We start from the raw sequence: 11,813 nt of genomic DNA, 5'->3' as shown, positions 1-11,813 counted from the left end.
ATTCAAACCAAACTTTTGTTTACTGGCCAAACGCTTTAACCGCTAGGCTACCTGCCGCCCCCAAAAAAGCTGTCCAGGTTAGAAGGAGATGGAAGAAATGTTACCAGATAGAATTGGTGGATATCTCTGGCCCTACATAACATTATTTTTACCCACATTTTCGGCAATGAGAAACTGATTATCAGTTGTACTGAAAAGACAACAACTTAAAATGTCAATTCAAATATAAATGTATGTGATAAATACAAGGCAATGGAATCAGACTACACTAGGGTACTGTGAGAACAAGGAACTGAAAGTAAAGGAGCTGAATAATTTTGCACGCCCAATTTTTCAGTTTTTGATTTGTTAAAAAAGTTTGAAATATCCAATAAATGTCGTTCCACTTCATGATTGTGTCCCACTTGTTGTTGATTCTTCACAAAAAATACAGTTTTATATCTTTATGTTTGAAGCCTGTAATGTGGCAAAAGGTTGCAAAGTTCAAGGGGGCCGAATACTTTCGCAAGGCACTGTATATATATAGAGAGAGCGAGAGAGAGAGAGAGAGGGAGAGAGAGACAGAGAGAGAGGGAGAGAGAGAGAGAGAGAGAGACAGAGAGAGAGAGAGAGAGACAGACAGACAGAGAGAGAGACAGAGAGAGAGAGAGAGAGAGAGAGAGAGAGAGAGAGAGAGAGAGAGAGAGAGAGACAGAGAGAGAGAGAGAGAGAGAGAGAAAGAGAGAGAACACAAGCATGACCCTCTTTCTTTTCTCCAATGCAATTTACAGAAACATGAACGTTTGCTACGGAACCTATTAGTTTAATGTCGATAACCTCGCAAGATAAATATAAAAATCCATCTGACCAGAGGAAAAAAATAACAAGTGAAAATTAAGACAAAAAAGAGAAAAGTCGAGGTGCAACAGGCACACATAAAAAAATTGCTGGTAATGGGCAAGGATTCACCCATTGGACCAACATCTTTCACTTTATTAGCATGACAAAGAACACAATCATTTTGGATATGCCTGAATGCCGTTTTCATTAACTCTGCAATGATTTATTAACAAAGTGTCCGGGAGGCTCTAAAAGCAGCAGTACTCCACCAAATGCAAAAAAGGACACAAAATTTTTACTGAATTAAATAAATAAATAAATGTAATCTTAATCGAACCCAAAACATTTGAGGAAGAGGGGAGAGAGAACGAGAGTAAGAGAAAGAGAGAGAGTTGAATCGAGAGAGGATAGATAAGAAAAGGAAAGCAGGAGAGAGAGAGAGAGATAGATGAATTGAATGTTTATGCCTGGAAGTGTCAAGTCAACAAGGATTTCTGATTCGATCACAGACATCATGGTGACTGAACTGCACAATTAACAAAGAAAATATCCAAAATGCTACTGTCTAATTTCAATGTAATTATACAGGGCCCTGACACATGCACACTCATGCATGCACACATACATATACACACAAACACACACATTCAGCCAATTCCCCACTGTTACCCTGTAACATTAAGATGGCATCAGTTAATAATCCCACCAGCGTAATAAATTATAAACAGCTCGATGAGTGACATTCAGATAGTCACAGGCCCTCCCAGGTGAGAGGGTTGTTCAGGCATTATCACGGCCACCTCATCACTCTACACCGTGGGTCCTAACCCTTGAAAAACACAGACCAAAGCCAATGACCCCAAATTGACAAAGCCAATAATTCTTCAAATAAAACTTTGTTCAGGGTAAAAGTTACCGGTTATTACAATAAACCTTGTGTGGTCTGTACAGTATCTGCCTGAAAGCAGAAAATAAATATTACGACAAGTCTGAATGATCAAATCCAATGTTTTCTATATTTGACTGATTGGGGTGAACTAATCATTATAACATCTGAATGAAGTGTTGGTCACTCTGGTTAACGTTGACTTAAAGATATCAGAATATGGATCGTTTCCAATTTCACTGCCTTACCTAGTCAACCTTCAGTGGACCGACCAGAGAAGTTTCTGAGATTTAACAGGACAGCATAGACCGATTTTTTGTTGTTGTTGAAAACTCCACTTTTGACCGGGCCAAGTTTTAGAGGAGCTTTCCTCTGGCAAAGACCTCTGATGAATGACTTTCACTTCTAGCCCTTTCAGCGGCAAACGAAAATAAGCTCAACACTGCAACTTAGAGAGCCTTATAAATCAATGGGTGACCACAAATAATTCCACATTGGGGAGAATTGATATGTTTAATTACAGTCTGCAGGTGCTGGGCTTTGCTTTACTCATTACTATAAGACATATGAACGAGGCGAGGCGGGATAACATGCACAGTGGCAGGACAAAAGGGAGGACAAAGCAATTAGCTGGCTGTTATTTAATGTGAACCTTTGTGAAGTCATTTCAGCTCCGCCGTGGATTTCATACGTTTCAAACCCGAGCAGAAGTCATTTAAAAAGACCAGTGTGGTGCTACAGTTGCAATTAGAATTCACAGAGAATTAAAAGGCTAGCGATTGAAAAGACGTGTTAAGCACTGTGTAATATTTGATTGTCCAACTTTTTTTTTCCAAATGGATTTTCCAGGGAGATGGGGGCCAAATTTGCTGGGATCCCCTGAAGTGGTATTTTACTGCAGATGCCTTTGGCCTCATAGAGGTATAGCGGACGTGCTTGGCTGTAGTGTGTGCTTATCCTTGCATGGCCTGTGAGTGTGTTGGCTGTAGCTTATGTTTGGCCTGGACAAGGGCCTGGACATGGGTGTGTGTGCGTGTGTGTGTGTGTGAGAGAAAGAGAGAGAGCGGGAGAGATTTGTGTGTAACCCAGCCCCTGGACACAGCACCTGTGTGTCCTGAGTGGTAGTACGCCACGCGCTGGCTGCCAGTCTGCCAAACACAGACCCTGCCATCTTACCTCAGGGCTCTGGACCAAAAGTGGAACAGAGGCGTGCCAGGGGGAGTTGGCATGGGCAATGATAGTTATGGGTTCAGAGTGGGGTCAGTGGATCAAAGAGGGGGGTCTGCTGGGAGGGGATAACCAACAGTGAAAGGCTATACTAATGGTAAGCCAACTGCTAAGTAGCCAACCAACAGCCAAGTGAGCCAGTACAAACCCCATAGACTCCTGGGTAAACAAATCCAGACCTTATACACACACACGCACACGCACACGCGCACACACACACACACACACACACACACACACACACACACACACACACACACACACACACACACACACACACACACACACACACACACACACACACACACACACACACACACACACTTATGTTCTGCCTCAGTCCAGTTAACCTCAGCCTGAGGATGTTTGGGCACAGTCCTGCCAAGCCTTCCCTCCTCGGACAGCGTTTGGCCACCATGCCAGGGCTGACCTCTTCATGCCCACCGTCTGGCCATCGGCATGTTGGACTTGGCAGGCCCAGCCTTGGCCGGCTGTGTGTGTGTGTGTGTGCGGCAAGGTCGTCTATCTGGCTGGTCTCTGCCTGGCGCCCACTCTGAGCATGTCCTTTGACCTCTGGGTCGTGGGAACAGCTTGGCGAGGCTGGGCCGTACACACACTAGTCTGTACCCGCAGGGCTGTTTGGCCAGGCAGACGTGATTAACAGGATAACATCAGTTACATTACTGTAACTCTCAGTCCCCTAGCCAGCTACAGTAGCTATCTGTCTCTTTTAGGCGGTCCCTAGCCAGCTACAGTAGCTACTTGTCTCTTTCAGGTGGTCCCTAGCCAGCTACAGTAGCTATCTGTCTCTTTTAGGCGGTTCCTAGCCAGCTACAGTAGCTACTTGTCTCTTTCAGGTGGTCCCTAGCCAGCTACAGAGCTACCTGTCTCTTTCAGGCGGTCCCTAGCCAGCTACAGAAGCTACCTGTCTCTTTCAGGCTGTCCCTAGCCAGCTACAGTAGCTACCTGTCTCTTTCAGGCAGTCCCTATCCAGCTACAGAAGCTACCTGTCTCTTTCAGGTGGTCCCTAGCCAGCTACAGTAGCTGTCCTCCTTGCATTGTCTCCAAGTAGGCGTACCGGTCTTTCTCAGTTTGTCTCCAAGTAGGCGTACCAGTCTTTCTCAGTTTGTCTCCTAGCCAGCTACAGTAGCTGTCCTCCTTGCATTGTCTCCAAGTAGGCGTACCGGTCTTTCTCAGTTTGTCTCCTAGCCAGCTACAGTAACTGTCCTCCTTGCATTGTCTCCAAGTAGGCGTACCGGTCTTTCTCAGTTTGTCTCCTAGCCAGCTACAGTAACTGTCCTCCTTGCATTGTCTCCAAGTAGGCGTACCGGTCTTTCTCAGTTTGTCTCCTAGCCAGCTACAGTAGCTGTCCTCCTTGCATTGTCTCCAAGTAGGCGTACCGGTCTTTCTCAGTTTGTCTCCTAGCCAGCTACAGTAACTGTCCTCCTTGCATTGTCTCCAAGTAGGCGTACCGGTCTTTCTCAGTTTGTCTCCAAGTAGGCGTACCGGTCTTTCTCAGTTTGTCTCCTAGCCAGCTACAGTAACTGTCCTCCTTGCATTGTCTCCAAGTAGGCGTACCGGTCTTTCTCAGTTTGTCTCCTAGCCAGCTACAGTAACTGTCCTCCTTGCATTGTCTCCAAGTAGGCGTACCGGTCTTTCTCAGTTTGTCTCCAAGTAGGCATACCGGTCTTTCTCAGTTTGTCTCCTAGCCAGCTACAGTAACTGTCCTCCTTGCATTGTCTCCAAGTAGGCGTACCGGTCTTTCTCAGTTTGTCTCCTAGCCAGCTACAGTAACTGTCCTCCTTGCATTGTCTCCAAGTAGGCGTACCGGTCTTTCTCAGTTTGTCTCCAAGTAGGCGTACCGGTCTTTCTCAGTTTGTCTCCTAGCCAGCTACAGTAGCTGTCCTCCTTGCATTGTCTCCAAGTAGGCGTACCGGTCTTTCTCAGTTTGTCTCCTAGCCAGCTACAGTAGCTGTCCTCCTTGCATTGTCTCCAAGTAGGCGTACCAGTCTTTCTCAGTTTGTCTCCTAGCCAGCTACAGTAACTGTCCTCCTTGCATTGTCTCCAAGTAGGCGTACCGGTCTTTCTCAGTTTGTCTCCTAGCCAGCTACAGTAACTGTCCTCCTTGCATTGTCTCCAAGTAGGCGTACCGGTCTTTCTCAGTTTGTCTCCTAGCCAGCTACAGTAACTGTCCTCCTTGCATTGTCTCCAAGTAGGCGTACCGGTCTTTCTCAGTTTGTCTCCAAGTAGGCGTACCGGTCTTTCTCAGTTTGTCTCCTAGCCAGCTACAGTAGCTGTCCTCCTTGCATTGTCTCCAAGTAGGCGTACCGGTCTTTCTCAGTTTGTCTCCTAGCCAGCTACAGTAACTGTCCTCCTTGCATTGTCTCCAAGTAGGCGTACCGGTCTTTCTCAGTTTGTCTCCTAGCCAGCTACAGTAACTGTCCTCCTTGCATTGTCTCCAAGTAGGCGTACCGGTCTTTCTCAGTTTGTCTCCTAGCCAGCTACAGTAACTGCTCCTTGTATTGTCTCCAAGTAGGCGTACCGGTCTTTCTCAGTTTGTCTCCTAGCCAGCTACAGTAGCTGTCCTCCTTGCATTGTCTCCAAGTAGGCGTACCGGTCTTTCTCAGTTTGTCTCCTAGCCAGCTACAGTAACTGTCCTCCTTGCATTGTCTCCAAGTAGGCGTACCGGTCTTTCTCAGTTTGTCTCCTAGCCAGCTACAGTAACTGTCCTCCTTGCATTGTCTCCAAGTAGGCGTACCGGTCTTTCTCAGTTTGTCTCCTAGCCAGCTACAGTAACTGTCCTCCTTGCATTGTCTCCAAGTAGGCGTACCGGTCTTTCTCAGTTTGTCTCCTAGCCAGCTACAGTAACTGTCCTCCTTGCATTGTCTCCAAGTAGGCGTACCGGTCTTTCTCAGTTTGTCTCCTAGCCAGCTACAGTAACTGTCCTCCTTGCATTGTCTCCAAGTAGGCGTACCGGTCTTTCTCAGTTTGTCTCCAAGTAGGCGTACCGGTCTTTCTCAGTTTGTCTCCAAGCCAGAAAGAAGGCCTACCCGTTCCTTTCATTTTTTACATAAAAAATAAATAACAAATGAGTCATTTAGCAGATGCTATTATCCAGAGCGACTTACAGTAGTGATTGCATACATTTTCATACTGATCCCACAACCCTGGCGTTGCAAGCATCATGTTCTACCAACTGAGACACACTCCTTCATGTCACTCCCTTATGTCTGCTACTACCTGTCCTTCTCAGTTTCCCAATTAGCATATCCTTGTCTCCCATACAAAGACTTGGTCCTTCTATACTTGAATCCATACCTCTTCGCATAGCATATAGACTACATAGAGTGCATAGGCCAGGTGTGATCTACAGAGTTTAACCTCCAGAGTTTGGGAGATTTTCTTTTGAGCCCCTGTAATGTGTAAACACCTGCCAGTGTGTGTACGTTCACACCAAAACTCATTTGGACCTAAGACAAAATAAAATCATAGATCCATTATTGTACCACAATTCAATTACCAGAGGGATGAGAGTACGGAAGTTCAAAAGGTGCATACACACACATGCACAGACACACAACATTTTAACTAACAGTCCAGTGCAAATGTGAGTCCGCTGCGGTCACCCACTACTCACCCGTAACACCCCAGTCCACTCCTGGCCATCCTAATGACTTTGTATAGGGCCTGCCCAGCCTTTACCAGAGGTCTAATCAAATCATCTTCATTCCAGATCAGAGAGAGAGAGAGGCCCTGATGGAAGCCAACAGACGACGAACGTCAGCGGGCACGACAGACGCTGGCACAGGGACTTGGCACGGCTCCCTACCTGTTTGAGACCAGCTGGTACTCCTCCAGTCAGCGGAGCCGCCCTCTCCCATCTCTTCTCTCAGGTCTCCCAGCTCGGATGCTGTGGCCCAGTTCAGCCGACACTGGGGAGAGACACAGGGAAAGAGTTGGGGAGAAATGTGTTCATAATTCTGCTTTAAGAAATCATGCAAAGGACTGTTAATTTGAATGAGTTATATTTTAATATTCAACAAGGTTCTTTCTATGGGGGGGGGGGGGGGGGGGGGGTATCCGACAAAGACATTAGCATACAGAAACAATGATGACGACAAAAGGACATGTAAAGTATGGAATGTTGTGATGCTGTGTCAGCACCTTTGTTATGGTAAAGGTCAAAGTTTGTGGTAAAGCAGCAGTGTGGTGATTAAACTTCATGGTAGCAGGAAGAGAAGAGTGGGAGGTAGAGAGGGAGGGATGAGAGGAGTGATGGGAGGTAGAGAGGGAGGGAGGAGAGGAGGGATGGGGGTAGAGAGGGAGGGAGGAGAGGAGGGATGGGGGTAGAGAGGGAGATAGAGACAGAGGGAGGAAGAGAGGGAGGGATGAGAGGAGGGATGGGAAGTAGAGAGGGAGGGAGGGAGGGAGGGAGGGAGGAGAGGAGAGGAGGGATGGGAGGGAGGGAGGTAGAGGGGAGGAGAGGAAGGATAGGATGGGAGGGAGGGAGGAGAGGAGGGACGGGAGGTAGAAAGGGAGGAAGGAGAGGAGGGATGGGAGGTAGGAAAGAGAGGGAGGAAAGAGGGATGGGAGGTAGAAAGGGAGGGAGGAGAGGAGGGGTGGGATGGGATGTAGAGAGGGGGGAGGAGAGATGGGGTAGAGAGGGAGATAGGAGAGGAGGGATGGGAGCGAAGGAAAGAGAGGGAGGAGAAGAGGGATGGGAGGGAAGGAAAGAGAGGGAGGAGGGATGGGAGGTAGAGAGAGGGGAGGAGAGGAGGGATGGGGTAGAGAGGGAGGTAGGAGAGGAGGGATGGGAGGTAGAAAAGAGAGGGAGATAGGAGAGGAGGGATGGGAGGTAGAGAGAGGGGGGAGAAGAGGGATGGGAGGTAGGAAAGAGAGGGAGGAAAGAGGGATGGGAGGTAGGAAAGAGAGGGAGGAGAGGAGGGATGGGATGGGAGGTAGAGAGAGGGGAGGAGAGGAGGGATGGGGTAGAGAGGGAGATTTGAGAGAAGGGATGGGAGCGAAGGAAAGAGAGGGAGGAGAGGAGGGATGGGAGGTAGAGAGAGATGGAGGAGAGGAGGGATGGGAGGTAGAGAGGGAGATAGGAGAGGAGGGATGGGAGGTAGAAAAGAGAGGGAGATAGGAGAGTAGGGATGGGAGGTAGAGAGAGGGGGGAGAAGAGGGATGGGAGGTAGAACGGAAGGGAGGAGAGGAGGGATGGGAGGTAGAGAGGAAGATAGGAGAGGGTGGATGGGAGGTAGGGAGGGAGGGAGGAGAGGAGGGATGGGATGGGATGGGAGGGAGGGAGGAGAGGAGGGACAGGAGGTAGAAAAGGAGGAAGGAGAGGAGGGATGGGAGATAGGAAAGAGAGGGAGGAGAGGAGGGAGGGAGGGAGGGAGGGCGGGAGGGAGGGAGGGAGGAGAGGAGGAATAACTCCCACCCCTCCTCTCCTCCCTCCCTCTCTACCTCCCATCCCTCCTCTCCTCCCTCCTTTCTACATCCCACCCTTCCTCTCCTCCCTCCCTCTCTACCTCCCATCCCTCCTCTCCTCCCTCCTTTCTACATCCCACCCCTCCTCTTCTCCCTCCCTCCCTCTCTACCTCCCATCCCTCCTCTCCTCCCTCCTTTCTACATCCCACCCTTCCTCTCCTCGCTCCCTCTCTACCTCCCTCCCTCCCCCCCTCCCTCCCTCCCTCCATCCCTCTCTACCTCCCATCCCTCCTCTCCTCCCTCCTTTCTACATACCACCCCTCCTCTTCTCCCTCCCTCCCTCTCTACCATCCATCCCTCCGCTCATCCCTCTCTACCTCCCATCCCTCCTCTTCTCCCTCCCTCCCTCTCTACCTCCCATCCCTCCTCTCCTCCCTCCTTTCTACATCCCACCCTTCCTCTCCTCGCTCCCTCTCTACCTCCCCTCCCTCCCTCCCTCCCATCCCTCCTCCCCTCCCTCCTTTCTACATCCCACCCCTCCTCTTCTCCCTCCCTCCATCTCTACCGTCCATCCCTCTGCTCCTCCCTCTCTACCTCCCATCCCTCCTCTTCTCCCTCCCTCCCTCTCTACCCCCATCCCTCCTCTTCTCCCTCCCTCCCTCTCTACCTCCCATCCCTCCTCTCCTCCCTCCCTCCCTACCTATCATCCCTCCTCTCCTCCCTCCTCCTCTACTTCCCATCCCTCTTTCCCTTCCCTCCCTCTCTACCTCCCATCCCTCCTCTCCTCCCTCCCTCTCTACCTCCCATCCCTCCTCTCATCCCTCCCTCTCTACCTCCCATCCCTCCTCTCATCCCTCCCTCTCTACCTCCCATCCCTCCTCTCATCCCTCCCTCTCTACCTCCCTCCGTCTCTATCTCCCTCTCTACCTCCCATCCCTCCTCTCCTCCCTCCCTCTCTACCTACCATCCCTCCTCTCGTCCCTCCCTCTCTACTACCCATCCCTCTTTCCCTTCCCTCCCTCTCTACCTCCCATCCCTCCTCTCCTCCCTCCCTCTCTACCTCTCATCCCTCCTCTCATCCCTCCCTCTCTACCTCCCATCCCTCCTCTCATCCCTCCCACCCTTACTCTCCTCGCTCACCTCTCTACCTCCCTCCCTCCCTCCCCCCCCTCCCTCCATCCCTCTCTACCTCCCATCCCTCCTCTCCTCCCTCCTTTCTACATACCACCCCGCCTCTTCTCCCTCCCTCCCTCTCTACCATCCATCCCTCCGCTCCTCCCTCCTTTCTACATCCCACCCTTCCTCTCCTCGCTCCCTCTCTACCTCCCCTCCCTCCCTCCCTCCCTCCTCTTCTCCCTCCCTCCCTCTCTACCTCCCATCCCTCCTCTCCTCCCTCCTTTCTACATCCCACCCTTCCTCTCCTCGCTCCCTCTCTACCTCCCCTCCCTCCCTCCCTCCCATCCCTCCTCTCCTCCCTCCTTTCTACATCCCACCCCTCCTCTTCTCCCTCCCTCCCTCTCTACCGTCCATCCCTCTGCTCCTCCCTCTCTACCTCCCATCCCTCCTCTTCTCCCTCCCTCCCTCTCTACCCCCCATCCCTCCTCTTCTCCCTCCCTCCCTCTCTACCTCCCATCCCTCCTCTCCTCCCTCCCTCCCTACCTACCATCCCTCCTCTCCTCCCTCCTTCTCTACTTCCCATCCCTCCTCTTTTCCCTCCCTCCCTCTCTACCTCCCATCCCTCCTCTTATCCCTCCCTCCCTCTCTACCTCCCATCCCTCCTCTCCTCCCTCCCTCTCTACCTCCCATCCCTCCTCTCGTCCCTCCCTCTCTACTTCCCATCCCTCTTTCCCTTCCCTCCCTCTCTACCTCCCATCCCTCCTCTCCTCCCTCCCTCTCTACCTCCCATCCCTCCTCTAATCCCTCCCTCTCTACCTCCCATCCCTCCTCTCATCCCTCCCTCTCTACCTCCCATCCCTCCTCTCATCCCTCCCTCTCTACCTCCCTCCGTCTCTATCTCCCTCTCTACCTCCCATCCCTCCTCTCCTCCCTCCCTCTCTACATACCATCCCTCCTCTCGTCCCTCCCTCTCTACTTCCCATCCCTCTTTCCCTTCCCTCCCTCTCTACCTCCCATCCCTCCTCTCCTCCCTCCCTCTCTACCTCCCATCCCTCCTCTCATCCCTCCCTCTCTACCTCCCATCCCTCCTCTCATCCCTCCCTCTCTACCTCCCATCCCTCCCTCTCTACCTCCCTCTGTCTCTATCTCCCTCTCTACCTCCCATCCCTCCTCTCCTCCCTCCCTCTCTACCTCCCATCCCTCCTCTCATCCCTCCCTCTCTACCACCCACTCCTCTCTTCCTGCTACCATGATGTTTAATCACCACACTGCTGCTTTACCACAAACTTTGACCTTTACCATAACAAGGGTGCTGACACAGCATCACAACATTCCATACTTTACATGTCCGTTCGTCGTCATCATTGTTTCCGTATGCTAATGTCTTTGTCGGATTCCCCGCCCTCATAGAAATAACCTTGTTGAATATTAAAATATAACTCATTCAAATTAACAGTCCTTTGCACGAGCATGCACCCTCCCCCACAATGCCCCTGCGTGGGGCGGTGGGGCTCCCCTGACCCACTTAAACACATCTGGGTCAGCTGCCCTCACCTCCTTTCACATGCACACAGGCACGCACACAGGCACGCACACACACGCTTTATAAACACAAACGCTTAGCCATACAGGACTGAAAAACTCATACAAATGTATCTATACACATACAGGAAACCTGTATCACGTATCCATTCATAATTGACTTCAAGATGAAGAACTATCTGTGATTATTATTTATGTTGACCACATCCCTGTAGCATTTTTGACTTATTTTAAATGTCAGAGCTCCAGAAAAAGCCTAAATACACATATGTAAAGAGTACATACACATATGTAAAGAGTAGTGTGAAGTAGATTCCTTTAAGAGCCAAAGGTTGTTTTGGTAGTTCTGTGCTGGATGTTAACTGGTGGGTTTGAAGCGCAGAGGGGCATACGAAGAGGCAGGAGGCATGCAAGGGCACATGAAGAGAACGATTAGGCCCTTGAAACAGGGGAATACTATCGCCCATATCGCTTCCAAAAATAAGACACTTTTGAAGTGTGTTTATGGCTAGGGAGCAAAGTTGTGTGTTTGAGTTTCAGGCAAGAGGCAATAGTGAGTTGGCTTGTCAGGGTGTTTGTGTCTACGTGTGTGTGTGTGATTGTGTGTGTGTGTGTGTGTGTGTGTGTGTGTGTGTGTGTGTGTGTGTGTGTGTGTGTGTGTGTGTGTGCGTGCGTGCGTGCGTGCGCGTGCGTGCGTGCGTGTGTGCGCGCGTGTGTGCGCGCACGCCTGAGTTGAAGTCCCTCTTGTCTGAATAAACATACAAAAGCCAGGTAAATGACATGGCGTCTTCTG

General features: G+C 50.6%; 1 long non-coding RNA gene across 1 annotated transcript in view; it reads right to left on the bottom strand.

Annotated features, from left to right (window-relative positions):
• Nucleotides 1-6,474: 6,474 nt before the first annotated feature.
• The window catches only part of LOC110528637, a 42,816-nt gene continuing 37,477 nt past the window's right edge, over nt 6,475-11,813 (bottom strand). The window contains exon 3 of the long non-coding RNA XR_002474288.2: nt 6,475-6,864. This is a non-coding gene — a long non-coding RNA (uncharacterized LOC110528637). The remainder of the gene's footprint in view (nt 6,865-11,813) is intronic.

This window comes from Oncorhynchus mykiss, chromosome 1, assembly GCF_013265735.2.
Source record: "Oncorhynchus mykiss isolate Arlee chromosome 1, USDA_OmykA_1.1, whole genome shotgun sequence".
NCBI classification, from domain to species: domain Eukaryota; kingdom Metazoa; phylum Chordata; class Actinopteri; order Salmoniformes; family Salmonidae; genus Oncorhynchus; species Oncorhynchus mykiss.
The sequence above is the reverse complement of the archived record's forward strand: the minus strand, read 5'-3'. Positions and strand labels throughout refer to the sequence as shown.